Below are 12123 nucleotides of genomic sequence, written 5' to 3' on the forward strand. Positions count from 1 at the left end.
AAATTACTACCTCATAACTATTGTACCAACGATACAAAACCAATTATGCAGTTTGCCTCCAAAATAAAATACTCATACCCTCCTCTCAAAATGTAAAATTATTTAACACTGTTCGTTATGACTTTTGTCCACATCAACGATAGACGATCTATGAGGAAAAGCAAGCACTCAACCCACACTCTGGCAGCATATCAAGTAACCTATTACCTTCCCTCCAAGGAACCTCAAAGTCCCCGATTTAAATGAAGGACAAAATAGAAAGAGGCGACCAAGTATTAAAACAATATAGAGGGATCGATAATGGACTCTGTTAGAGGTCAGAAAATTAATCTAATGAAAGGAGCTGAAATTTCTCCATGTTACCCATGCGAGAATCAGACTCTGAAGAGGCATAGTCAAGCTATTCCTTTTGTTGGCTAGTGTTTTTTTTTTTTACAACCAGATTTTATTAGGTTTTCAAGACAGCATTGACATACATAAATAGTATTTGCGTCAGTTCTTGTACATATTGTGCAGCGGGGATCGTGAAACGCAATATTGCTAGGGGGCACTGCATCCCCCTTCAGTGACAGCCTGAGAGTGGGACCTTGGCTGGTGCCAGAGAGCAGAAGAAACGGTATATAAGAGCAGGGGTTGTATTAAGAAATGGGAAAAGGTGTGGGCCCCATAGCGTGCTTACAGGGGAGTGCTGGAGAGCAAGGTGGACACGGGAGTGGCCCCAGACGTCTAGAGAATAGTACTCCTTTAATGATGCTCCTTCTATACTGGTAAATTAAGTTTTATCCCATCCTGTCATGTGTCCGCCAAACTCATGTAAGAAGATCTCCAAAGTGCATGTTTTGGAACATGTTGTTATGCTGTCTACAGAGCGTGCTTAATAAAAATAGTTTAAAAAAAAAAAAATCTTGTACATATTGCAAAATACATTTATTCTCTGGTGTGCTTTACTTAACGTCCCTTGTAACAAAACTGCCCCCCCCCCACTCCCTGGAATTGCGCTTAGGTTGGTATATTTGGAATCCCTGGGTGCTGCTAGGTCCTTGTAAGTCAAGCTTTTAGTTTCAATACAGCGAGGTGCCTCTTGTCTCGTCCCACCCTCTCTCCTGTTCCAACGCCGCTGGCTGTGGGGAGCTCATCTCTCTAGTTCCTGGTCTATCTGCCGTCAGCTCGTCTACAAGGTGTTCCCACGCCCTAGCCCTGTTTATTTTACCCATCACTCGGCTGGCTTCCTTGCGTAATAGTTTACCTTCTGCTCCCGCCCACTTTTCGAGTTCTTTATGAAGGTGTCTATCCGAGGTCCTCCCGGTGCCTTCTAATTTCTGGCTCTTAGCGCCTTCCAATTCCCGGCAATTAGCCAGAACGTGGGCTACATTCTGAAACTTCCCAGTTGTCTTGCTTTTGGTAGTGTGCGGAAACCATCCTAATAAGAAGTGCTCTGGGGTTTATGGGAGCTCTTGGTCAATGAGATCGCCTACTACGTGTCTTATCTCCTCCCAAAACATTTGTAGTGTGGGGCAGCTCCGGAACATATGAATGATATGCGCTTCCCTCTCTCCACATCTTGGGCATGCTGCAGTCTCGGTCCCAAAGAAGCCCCTAATGTGGGGCGGGGTGAGGTACGCTCTATGAAGTGTGTAGAAATTAATTTAAATCGCGCATTTCTAGATGCTTTCGGGGTTCGCTCTAGAATCTCGTTCCAGTCCTTCTCTTGGATCTGCTTCCCCAGGTTTTCCTACCATTGTAGTCACGCACACCACAGTGTTTTCTGATCCTTCTGACGAGGGCCCAATGCTTCAGGAATTGACCTCCTGGCAAGTCATATGCCGCTTGCAATTCTTCAAAGTGGCGCAGTGTAGAATCTGGAGAAGCGTGGCTCAGTGGTTAGAGGCGGCAGACCCGGAAGCTGAGATCAGCCGTGGACCAGGGTTCGATTCCCCGCCTCGGCGGGTCTCGGGCTCAAAAATTCCACAGACTCGACAATTCTCGCTCCGGTGCCTACTCGACTCACGGGGTCACACTCTGCGACTCTGGGCAATAGCTTGCTTAATCTCCACTACGGCCCCTCGCGGCGGGATGCCTGACTTTCACCTTGTGAATACCCTGCCGGGGTATCTCACAGGGGAATACCAGGACGGGTTCCCTAAGCAAGCGCCTTGAGACCCCTGGGTGATTAGTGCGCTATATAAATCGAATTACATTTACATTTACATTTACATTTACATCTGGGTACAAGTCCCCCATTACTTTCAGAGCTGCCGCTTACCAGTCCTCTAATCCTGTCCAGTTTTTTCCCTGCAGCAGACAGAAAACCTTTGTTATGGGCAAGTCCGGGGAGTAGGGGAAATTTGCTCCCACCCATTACAGGTATCTAGCCTAGCAGCACACCACCACCCTGGTTTCACTGTGTCTCCTGACGGGTTCCTTCGTACCCATAGCAGGATCTTCGCAAGGGTTGCGGCCGGGTAGTGTCCTGGTCCCCAATTAAAGGACGTTATCATTGAGTCAAGGTCTTTAAATGTAGCTCCCGGGATCCACACCGGGAGAGCCCCGAAATAATACAGTAGCTGCGGGAGTGCCACCATTTTCAAGACGTCTACCCGTCCACCTACTGATAGTGGCAATGTTCCCCAGAACTCCATTGCGGCTCGCATGGATCTCATCGTTCTACCCACGTTACCCTCTAGCAGCTCTGCTGAACCGTGGCATATTTTGACTCCTAAAAACGTCAGGAAGTCAAGTTCCCATTTTAGGTCCCCTAAATCAGGCAGAGAAGGGGTATTAGGCTGTGAAGGGGTATTGGGCGTCATAGGTTATAGTCTGGATTTCGGCCAGTTGACTTTGAGGCCTGATATATTGTCGCACTGGGCCAGCATACTCTGCGACCCTCTCCGCTCATCCGCTGTATTACTGAGGAATAGTAAAAGGTCGTCTGCATACAAGGCTAAAGAATGTTTCACCTCGCCTTTCCATAGGCCCTTCTAGTCCTGCCCACTCCTCGCCCTGCAAGCCAATGGCTCCATGGCCAGAGCAAACAGCAGTGGGGAGGGGGGCATCCTAGCCTCTTACTCCTCTCCACCTTCTGCCTGGGTGAGATGGTCTTCCCTGTGCGTACCCTGGCCATGGGGGTCCCATACAATAGCCGTACCCATGCAAGAAAGCCTCCTCCCAGTCCTATCCTAGACAGGACTTCATAGAGGTAAGACCACTCAAGGCTTTCAAAGGCCATCTCGATGTTCACTGCGAACACCGCCGCCTCTTGCTTTTCGTACTTATTGGAGTCTGTTGGACCCGGCCTCGTGGCGTGGTCCCCCTTCTCCCGCATAGCGGGCCCTGGACAACAGCAACCCCTATCCCCCGACCTAAAACTATCCCCTCCGAACTTCACGAGAGCCGCCACCCCTGGCGACCCCCGGCTCTCCCCCCTCGGGAGCCCGGTGACCCCTGCTCGCCCCACTCTGCGGATCCGACCCCGATTCCGGCCCACCATTTCAGGCCCCGACCCCATCTTGGACCCTACACGTCCGGACCACGTGGCCTCGGCCCGACCTCGGCCACAGCCCCAGCGAAGCCTCGCCATCGAGGCACCAAGATCCAACCAGGTAGTAAAGCGGCCACTTGACGGATCCAGGCGGAGGGGAGTCGATGGGCCTCCAGCCGTCCCCGGACGCCTGGTTTCGATCGCCCTCCGGCCTCCCTGGGCGCTGGCACCACCCCCCTGCTGGGTGTTTGGACACTCTCATCCCGGCCCCTCTGACCCCCAGGCGCGAGGGTCCGGACATCAAAGGACTCCAGACCTATATCTGGGGCAGCTCTGGGATGGGTCGTAAGTTGTATCCTGGAGTTGAGAGCCCTGCTGACCCCCAGAAGAACTCACTACTTGGAACCCTGAACCTTTGGAGTCCTGCTGGCGCTGCCGCGGCCCAACCTCGCTGAAACCATCTTTGGAGTCCTGCTGGCGCTGCCGCGGCCCAACCTCGCTGAAACCCTCTTTGGAGTCCTGCTGGCGCTGCCGCGGCCCAACCTCGCCGAAACCATCTTTGGAGTCCTGCTGGCGCTGCCGCGGCCCAAATCTTGCGGAACCCCCCAGCTCAAGGATTGAGAGCTGAGCGTAGGGTATCCCCGGACCAGACTGGTAGTAAGACTGTCCCGCTATCCCTTTCCCCCCAGTTACCGAGACTCTAAGGACCTCTCGATCCGTTGTACATATTACCGAAGGAACCCATCATTAATGCTGATAAAGATTCTAAGAAGTACTATCTCGTGCGGTGTCCCTTTGTAGTGTTGTGATTACTCTGCTGTGACGATTCTAGGAGAGGGCCCTCACCCAGGAGGCCTCTTGACGGCGCTCGGCCAAGCCCTTAAGGAGAGGTGGGCCTCGGGGTGGTCAGACAGACATCTTCTGCCTCCCCAGGGACCGCCTTTCTAACAGAGTCCATGACAGCCAGGAGGCGCCTAATATTTATGGCCAAGCTTCCCCCCAGAATTAACCCAGCTTGCTCTGCATAGACCAATTCTGACATGTGGGGGAGAAGGCGCGTTGCTAAGACTTTGCTCAAGATTTTATAATCCATGATCCCTTGTTGGCTAGTGTTACCACGTTTTCCATGGGATTTTACAGAACGATGAAAGAGTAAGTATTTGGACAACCACTGGCTCTCACAGCACAGTCACCAAATAATAATTTCCCCACCATCTCTAAAATACAGGTTAATAGTGAGTGAGATGGCTGCTGGTGTCCTTGTTATAGGTAATTATTATATGGTTTCCATGCCATAGTCCAACTTAAAAATTTTTTAAAAAAATCTTACAATTCTCCCGGCTGGTGCAGCTCAAAATTCTGCACCAGGTATACTACCCTCGTACCCGACTATACACCTGGGTGGGTGCTGGTCTGCCCTGTGCGCGCGTGGGTGTGGGGTGGAGGGTTCCTTCTTCCACATACTGTGGGAATGCTCTGAGATAGTACCCTTCTGGACGAAGGGTACAGACACGATGGCGGAGGTGGTGGGATCTCTGGTCCCGAGAGAGCCCAGATGGCTACTTTTAATGGTAAAGGGACACACTGATTGGACCAGATATGGGGAACTCTGGTTGGCCATGGCAGCCGGGGTGGCAAAAAGGAATATTGCCAGGGTCTGGGGTGCATCGGCCCCTCCACAGTGGGATCAGTGGGAGCGGGACCTTGATTGGTGTCAGAGGGCGGAGGAGACCATTTACAAAAGCAGGGGGTGTCCCAAAAAACGGAAGAAGATACAGGGGAATGGGGAGTGGCCTGGGATAGGGGGCTTACTTCGAATGTCCCGTCAACAGTTAATACTATTTTTATGCTGTACACTGCCTGTATGTCTGATGCTATGTGGCCAATGGATTGACATGTCAACTGGAATGAGCAATGTTAATAAAAAGATTTTTTTTAAAAAATAATAGATCTTACAATTCTGAATACAGAGTGGTAAAACCTGCCTAACATTCAGGGTCTGCAAACTAAATCAATTGAGGTCATGAGGTTTTCCAATTAAGAACTTGATTTGTAAACAATTTCGGCTAGTTTGATTAATCAATACTAATACTACAACCTTCTCGTAAAGTAATCAGGAGGAACATAAGCTGGAGAGAGAGAGAAATTTGAGTATTTGTGTTTGCCCAGACCATCTTCAGCAAGGCAGCTTAAAAGGCAGAATACACCCTGCTGCACGGGGTACATGCTAGCATGCCTAGCCACAGAACAAGCACAAATGAAAGCCTGGAGGAAGCTTAGGCTGGACTTGGGAATACCTCACTCCCCAATAGCCTAGGACTGTGGTCTCCAAAGAAAATGATTTGCCACCGATGAGGTGCACTAAATGTACATTTATAAAATATATATATTATATATATATATTCCTGGATTCCGCCACTCATCCCCATCGGAAAAAACAGAATGGACCACAGTAATGTGCCTTCTTCAATCGTTTATTTTTAGGTCTTGCCTGTCGATGCGCATGCGCATCGAGCTTGCGAGACTATGGGGGCTTAAACAGTCTTTAACCAACTTGCAAGGAATCGTGGCGATTCCTTGCAGTGCCCGTGAAATTCAAGCTCAATGCGCATGCGCATTGAGCTTAAAAGCGCGTGCACATGCCCCCAGCCGCCTGCCTTGCATGTATTTTCCCTCAGGCGCACTCCTCCCACACCCCCGCTCCGCCCCCTCCCCTGCCTGCCGTGTCGCATTTCTTCAGTTCCCTCAGCCGCACTCCAGGCCCCTGCTGCTTTCACACCCTCTCCCCGCTCCGCCCCCTCCCCTGCCCGCCGTGTCGCATTTCTCCTCCCCCCTCCCCTTCTCTGCCTTCCCTCCATCTTGTCTCTTTTGGTCTTATTCTTGTTTTAACTTTTTTTTCATCTTGGTTTGCCTTTCTTCACTTTCTAGTGCAGTAACACACTCAGTTTGTCCCTTCACGCGACAGCATCTCTCAAATTGCAGTAAGTCTACAGCGGGTTCTTTTTGATGCTCTACTTCGTTGCAGTTTGTATTTTAAATTTGCACACTTTTGATGCGGCCGCTGCTTTCACTTTCGCGTGCACAGGGACGAGTCCTCTTCACATCCACCCCCTACAAGTGGCGCCTCCCGCTCACGTGCTGCTGGGTGGCTCTTGTTTACCCCACACTACCCAACCCCCCATCTTCGGGCCACTGCACTGTCTCGCCCGCCAGATTTGCATTTTGCCTAGCACCCTCGCCTTCAGTTCTCGTTGACAGTAAATAATAAAGCGTTTCCGCTATGCCGGCTCTGCAGTGCAGGGCCATGAACCATGTATGATAACATCACCCAAAGTCGCCATTCACATACCGTCTATACTACCGACTTTCAAAGGCCCTCATGCTTGTCTGGCTCCTCCCTAAGTAAAGCAATCCAGAAGTACAACTCTGAATCAAAGACTCTCTGCCTCATCACCATTTGCCAGCATGCGGAGACTTCAAAGACTTCAAGCTGTGGCCATAATCAGGCCCCCTGCTTGCCATAACCCCTCCCTTTTCCCCCTCCCTCCTGGACAGCCTCGCTCTCCCAAGCACCTCGCTTAGGCACATACATACACCACTCACGTGCTCCCCACCCCCCTCCTCCCCCGATCACTTTCACGTCCGTCCGTCTCCCTAGATATAACACAATTACACGCAAAACTGAAAATGTACAGCTCAGCTGTTGATCTCCCAACTCAATGCCGTATGTGCGACATCAAAGAGTTTAAATAACTATATTCCAAGTGCTACTGTTAATGCAGGTTAAGTGAAACTACTAGTTGTTTTGAAACTGGCATAATAAACTCATGTTTTAAAAATATTATTTTAATCTGTGCCAATTGATTGTAGTTTGCACTCGCCACAGGCAGCACAGTCCCACAGGCAGCACAGTCACACACGCCACTCACACACGCAACGCCACTCACCCACGCAACGCCACTCACCCACGCAACGCCACTCACCCACGCAACGCCACTCACCCACGCAACGCCACTCATCCACGCAGCGCCACTCACCCACGCAGCGCCACTCACCCACGCAGCGCCACTCACCCACGCAGCGCCACTCACCCACGCAGCGCCACTCACCCACGCAGCGCCACTCACCCACGCAACGCCACTCATCCACGCAACGCCACTCATCCACGCAACGCCACTCATCCACGCAACGCCACTCATCCACGCAACGCCACTCATCCACGCAACGCCACTCATCCACGCAACGCCACTCATCCACGCAACGCCACTCATCCACGCAACGCCACTCATCCATTTGCAAAACGAAAAAGGTCAAACTCTTCTATTGCGAGACCTATTGCATTTTCAATGCTTGTTTAGGATGCAGGGCTCGCCACAACGCGTTTCAGCCCACCACAGGCCTTGATCACACGACATTGGATACGCATCACCGCCGTGCTTTTAAAGTGATAAGTGCTCATATAATAAACAACACATGTGCAAAAGTATCTATAGACATAGAAGACATTTCTGTATTCACGTAACATTGCAGCTAATGCCTCATTCACTGTTGCTGTATACAATCTATAATTGAAGGATATATATGAATAAACGTCCAGTAAATAATTAAAATGCAAATATCTTTTTTAAAGTAAATTTTTGGGGAAACACATCTCAAAGAGATTTTCATCGTGTAATCAGCAAACACCACGTTGCATGAAATAACGGAACCAGACGTTGCTGCTTAAATATACAGATTAATGTATCTTTGTTGATATCAGTGAGGCATGAGGAATGCAGTTTCCAATTCTCAAGTGTTAGGTCTTCGTCTATAGCAGATAAAGTGCTGATACAAGAGTGTATGTGCAAAAATAGCAAAATAAAGTGCTAATAGATCATACATGAATAAATGTTGTGCTGAATAGCAATTCGACATCCCATGTTGGCAATGGGTAACCCTTTAAAACTGGTATGTGTATAGTACAGCAGGATCTAAAGCCCTAAATCACCGCAATGTACCAAACTGGTTGATTATTACAACCACGGTCTAAATACCCGAATGCACGCTGAGCAATTTGTACATGAGCAAGGAGTCCATCAAGGAATTATTATAGTGCATGGATCCAATAAATAACTCAATAAATAGGGAAAATGAATAACTAGATGATTAAATAGATGGTTAAATAAATAGTTAAAATACCCAAACAACCAAATATAAATACTTAAACGTTTAGATACTTAAAAATGTACGCATGTATGCAAATCCATGTATCAGAATATCGTAAATAGATATACAATAAAATGTGTATAAAAAATACATATAAAATTAATAATCCTAATAAAAATATACATAGGTATTAAAACATGCGTAACTTTTACATATTCATGTTTGCTAAAAAGGTACATGTAAAAAATATGTCATATTGGATCATACATGCTATGCAGGGAACAACTCTAAATGCAGACAGGAATGGACCCGGAAAGACTATGCATGATTTGAACAACACTGATAACTCGATAACTTCTGTGCACAAACACATTAGTGTAGACAGGTGTGCAAGTCCTCTGTAATATTCAGGCCCAAGGGTGCTTAGAATCTAGTTCTAGTATGTATTTAGTTTCTAGTTTCCTTAGTTAGCATTTACAATATATCTCTCACTCACACTCCCTCACATTGGACCAGAAGAGCAAGGCCAGTAAAACTACAAGTGAGACCAGAGAGAAACTTACAACTTAATTAATGTAGTCTACATTCTATTGGGTTCAGACAATAGAAGTAAAGGAAGAAACTTCATCACTCAACAGCAAACACAAAAGGCTGAACTTTTCCGACAGTATGTAGTGGTTTAGTTCTCGGAGGTCCACAATAGGTCTCAAGGAGCCTTCCTTTCTGGGAATTACAAAATACAGCGAGTACATGCCAGACCCTCGAAATTTTAGCGGTACAGGGTCTATGGCTCCTTATAGCAAGAAAAACTGACTTCCTGTTTGAGCAGGTGCAAATGTTCTGGTGAAATTTTTTGAGAATGCTGTGGTATGTTTGGATGATCGGTGGTAAGCTCCAGGCAATAACCATGTTGGATAATTCCTAACACCCATTTGTCTGTACTTATGGATTAGCAAATGGGTGTTAAATGATCATGGGGAAGGGTAGGCAAGTCACTGCTTGTTAGGGGAAGGGGAATTACGTGATGTGGAACCCTTGCCCCTACCTTTACCATTGTTACCTTTGTATCCTCCTCCAAAGAAGCCTCTTGAGGAGGAAGTGTGAATTTTGCCTTTGTACTAGGCTGCAGTATTGTCTCAAGATGTGGTCTTGGACCCTACACGGTAGAAGAAGCGACAAAAAGAGTCACGATTTGAAGAAGACTGTAGGGCTCCCACTGATTTAGCTACCTCAGGGTCTTCGGGTCCGAAGTGATACTTTTTATCAAATGGACTATTCAAAATGTATTGTTGGACTTCAGCTTTAAACCCGGAAATACATAACCAAGCGTGCCTCAAGTAACACACTAGTGTTAATCTCTCTAGCTGCAGTGTCAGCAGCATCTAAATCACATCTAATAGAAGCATTGGAGATGAGCTTTCCTTCTTGTACTAAATCCAGAGGTTTAGCTTTATGCTCATCTGGGAGATATTGGAGCAACTGCTCCATTTCGTCCCAGTGCGCTCTATCATACCTGACTAATAGGGCCTGGGTTTTGGCCATATGCCAATGATTCGCTGCCTGGGCGCCTCCTCGCTTATCAGAAGCGTCTAATAATTTTGACTCTTTGTACGGAGGGGGCAATCCACGAGGTTTGTGAATTGGCCCGTTTACGGGCATTAGAGATACCGAGTGGGTTGAGTGGTAACTGCCCCTTAATAAAGACTGGATCTGACGGAGCAGTCTTCTATTTTTTGTCTATTCTGGGAGTGAGAATACAAGCACAAACCGGGTCCTTAAATATATAATGGGCATGTCTCATCAGGCCTTTGAGCATAGAGAGAGTATGACTGGATCTATGTGTACTAATGAGAGTTTCTAACAAGAAATCCTCTTCTAGGGATTCTTTATGTAGTTGTACCCTGTGATATTCTGAAGCTCTAGCAAGTAATTCTAAATACCCTACATTGTCGTCAGGAGGGGAAGGCTTTGGCAGGGTAAAGATCTGGTTCATTGTCAGTAGGTGAATCCGTATTGTAGTCTTTCCAGGGATCTAAAGGTAAATGAGTATCTCCAACATCTCAATCATCATCGTCATCAGGCTGTGATGGTGGAGAGTTAGTTGGTGTGATAAGTAAATGTTCTAATGCTGGAGAAGGAAGCAAATGTGTAGGGGAAAGTGGTGGAGAAGGAGGAGGAGAGGGGTTAGTACGGACATTCTTCCTCTTGAAAGGAATTGTATAATGTATGTCCCCTTACTCAGGTTTGCGCTTCTGAGGAAGTACGGTAAGAATATGTTCTGTATCAGGATTAATGTAAAGTTCCTTTTGTTTTGGGTCCAACTTGGGAGGTGGGGCGGTGAAAATCGGATCATGCAGCTTTGGAGGAACATTTTTCGGATTCGGCACCAAGGACTTCGGTGCCAGGGTGGAATGACTCTTCGGCGAGGGAGGGTTGGGTTCCAACGCAGTTTTCAATTTTGCCGTCGAGGATTTTGGCTCCGAAGCAGCCTTTGGCTTCAAGCCCGAAAGTTTCAGCTCGGTGCCTGACTTTGGGTGACTCGATCCCAAGTTGGAAAGCTTAGCGACGAGTTTCGGTGCTGAGCAGAGAGGCAGGCGCTACAAACATCTTCTCAGTGTCGACCGTGGCCTGAAGGCGGAGCTGGAACCAAAGCCTTTTGCTGGGGTTGAATTAGATTTCGTGGCAAGGGGTGTTTGGTACACACAGAACATTGACCTTGCGGTATGTCATCGGTCATCTCGGAGTCCGGTTCCGGATTAGATACAGGTTCTTCCTGCTGCTCTTCAGCCCCTTGTACATCGATTCTTCTTGCTGGGTACCTTCACCTAAGATGTCCGGCGTGTATTCGATGTTCTGACTTTGCATTTCACGACGTTGAGCCCAACGATCGATGAGTGTTTTCTTCAATCTAAACAATCTGCAAGCATTGCAGTCCTGTTCGTTGTGCTCCGGGGATAAGCACAAGTTGCACACTTTGTGGGAATTGGTATGCAGATACTTTGCATGGACAGACACGGGCAGGCCCAAGACCTTCCACGAGTTTTCGGATCGAAATAGAAATTTTCTTTGACTGATGATACGTAGAGAAGTGGGATATGCGTACAAACAATACCAATCCGGGCAGAGTGGATTGCTCACCGAGGGGAACCCGAAGTACAGCTTGGAAACCGGAACGCAGCAATTCATGTCCGAACCAGATGGTGGGAAAAAACAATCTAACATTGGAGTTGATGCCTATGCGCACTATTACCGAAAGGAGGAGTCATATTACCTCGTGACTGGAAAGACTTTTTCGTAGAAAAACAACTTGCAAATATCCAGACCCAACACTAGATGGCAGGAGTATGCAAAGCATGTGATCTACAGCTCATATGCCTCAAACACCCTCTTCACTAAAAGATGTATTGTCAAATGTTGAGTTCAGGCATACTAAACTCCATTCTCATATCTTGTCCCAATGGAAAGTTATACTTGTAAGATGTTACAAAGTATCCCCCATT

General features: G+C 47.8%; 1 protein-coding gene across 1 annotated transcript in view; it reads right to left on the minus strand.

Moving 5' to 3' along the window:
• The window catches only part of MED4 (mediator complex subunit 4), a 129223-nt gene that overhangs the window by 73544 nt on the left and 43556 nt on the right, over positions 1–12123 (minus strand). The window lies entirely within an intron of this gene.

This window comes from Lissotriton helveticus, chromosome 8 (assembly GCF_964261635.1).
Source record: "Lissotriton helveticus chromosome 8, aLisHel1.1, whole genome shotgun sequence".
NCBI classification, from domain to species: domain Eukaryota; kingdom Metazoa; phylum Chordata; class Amphibia; order Caudata; family Salamandridae; genus Lissotriton; species Lissotriton helveticus.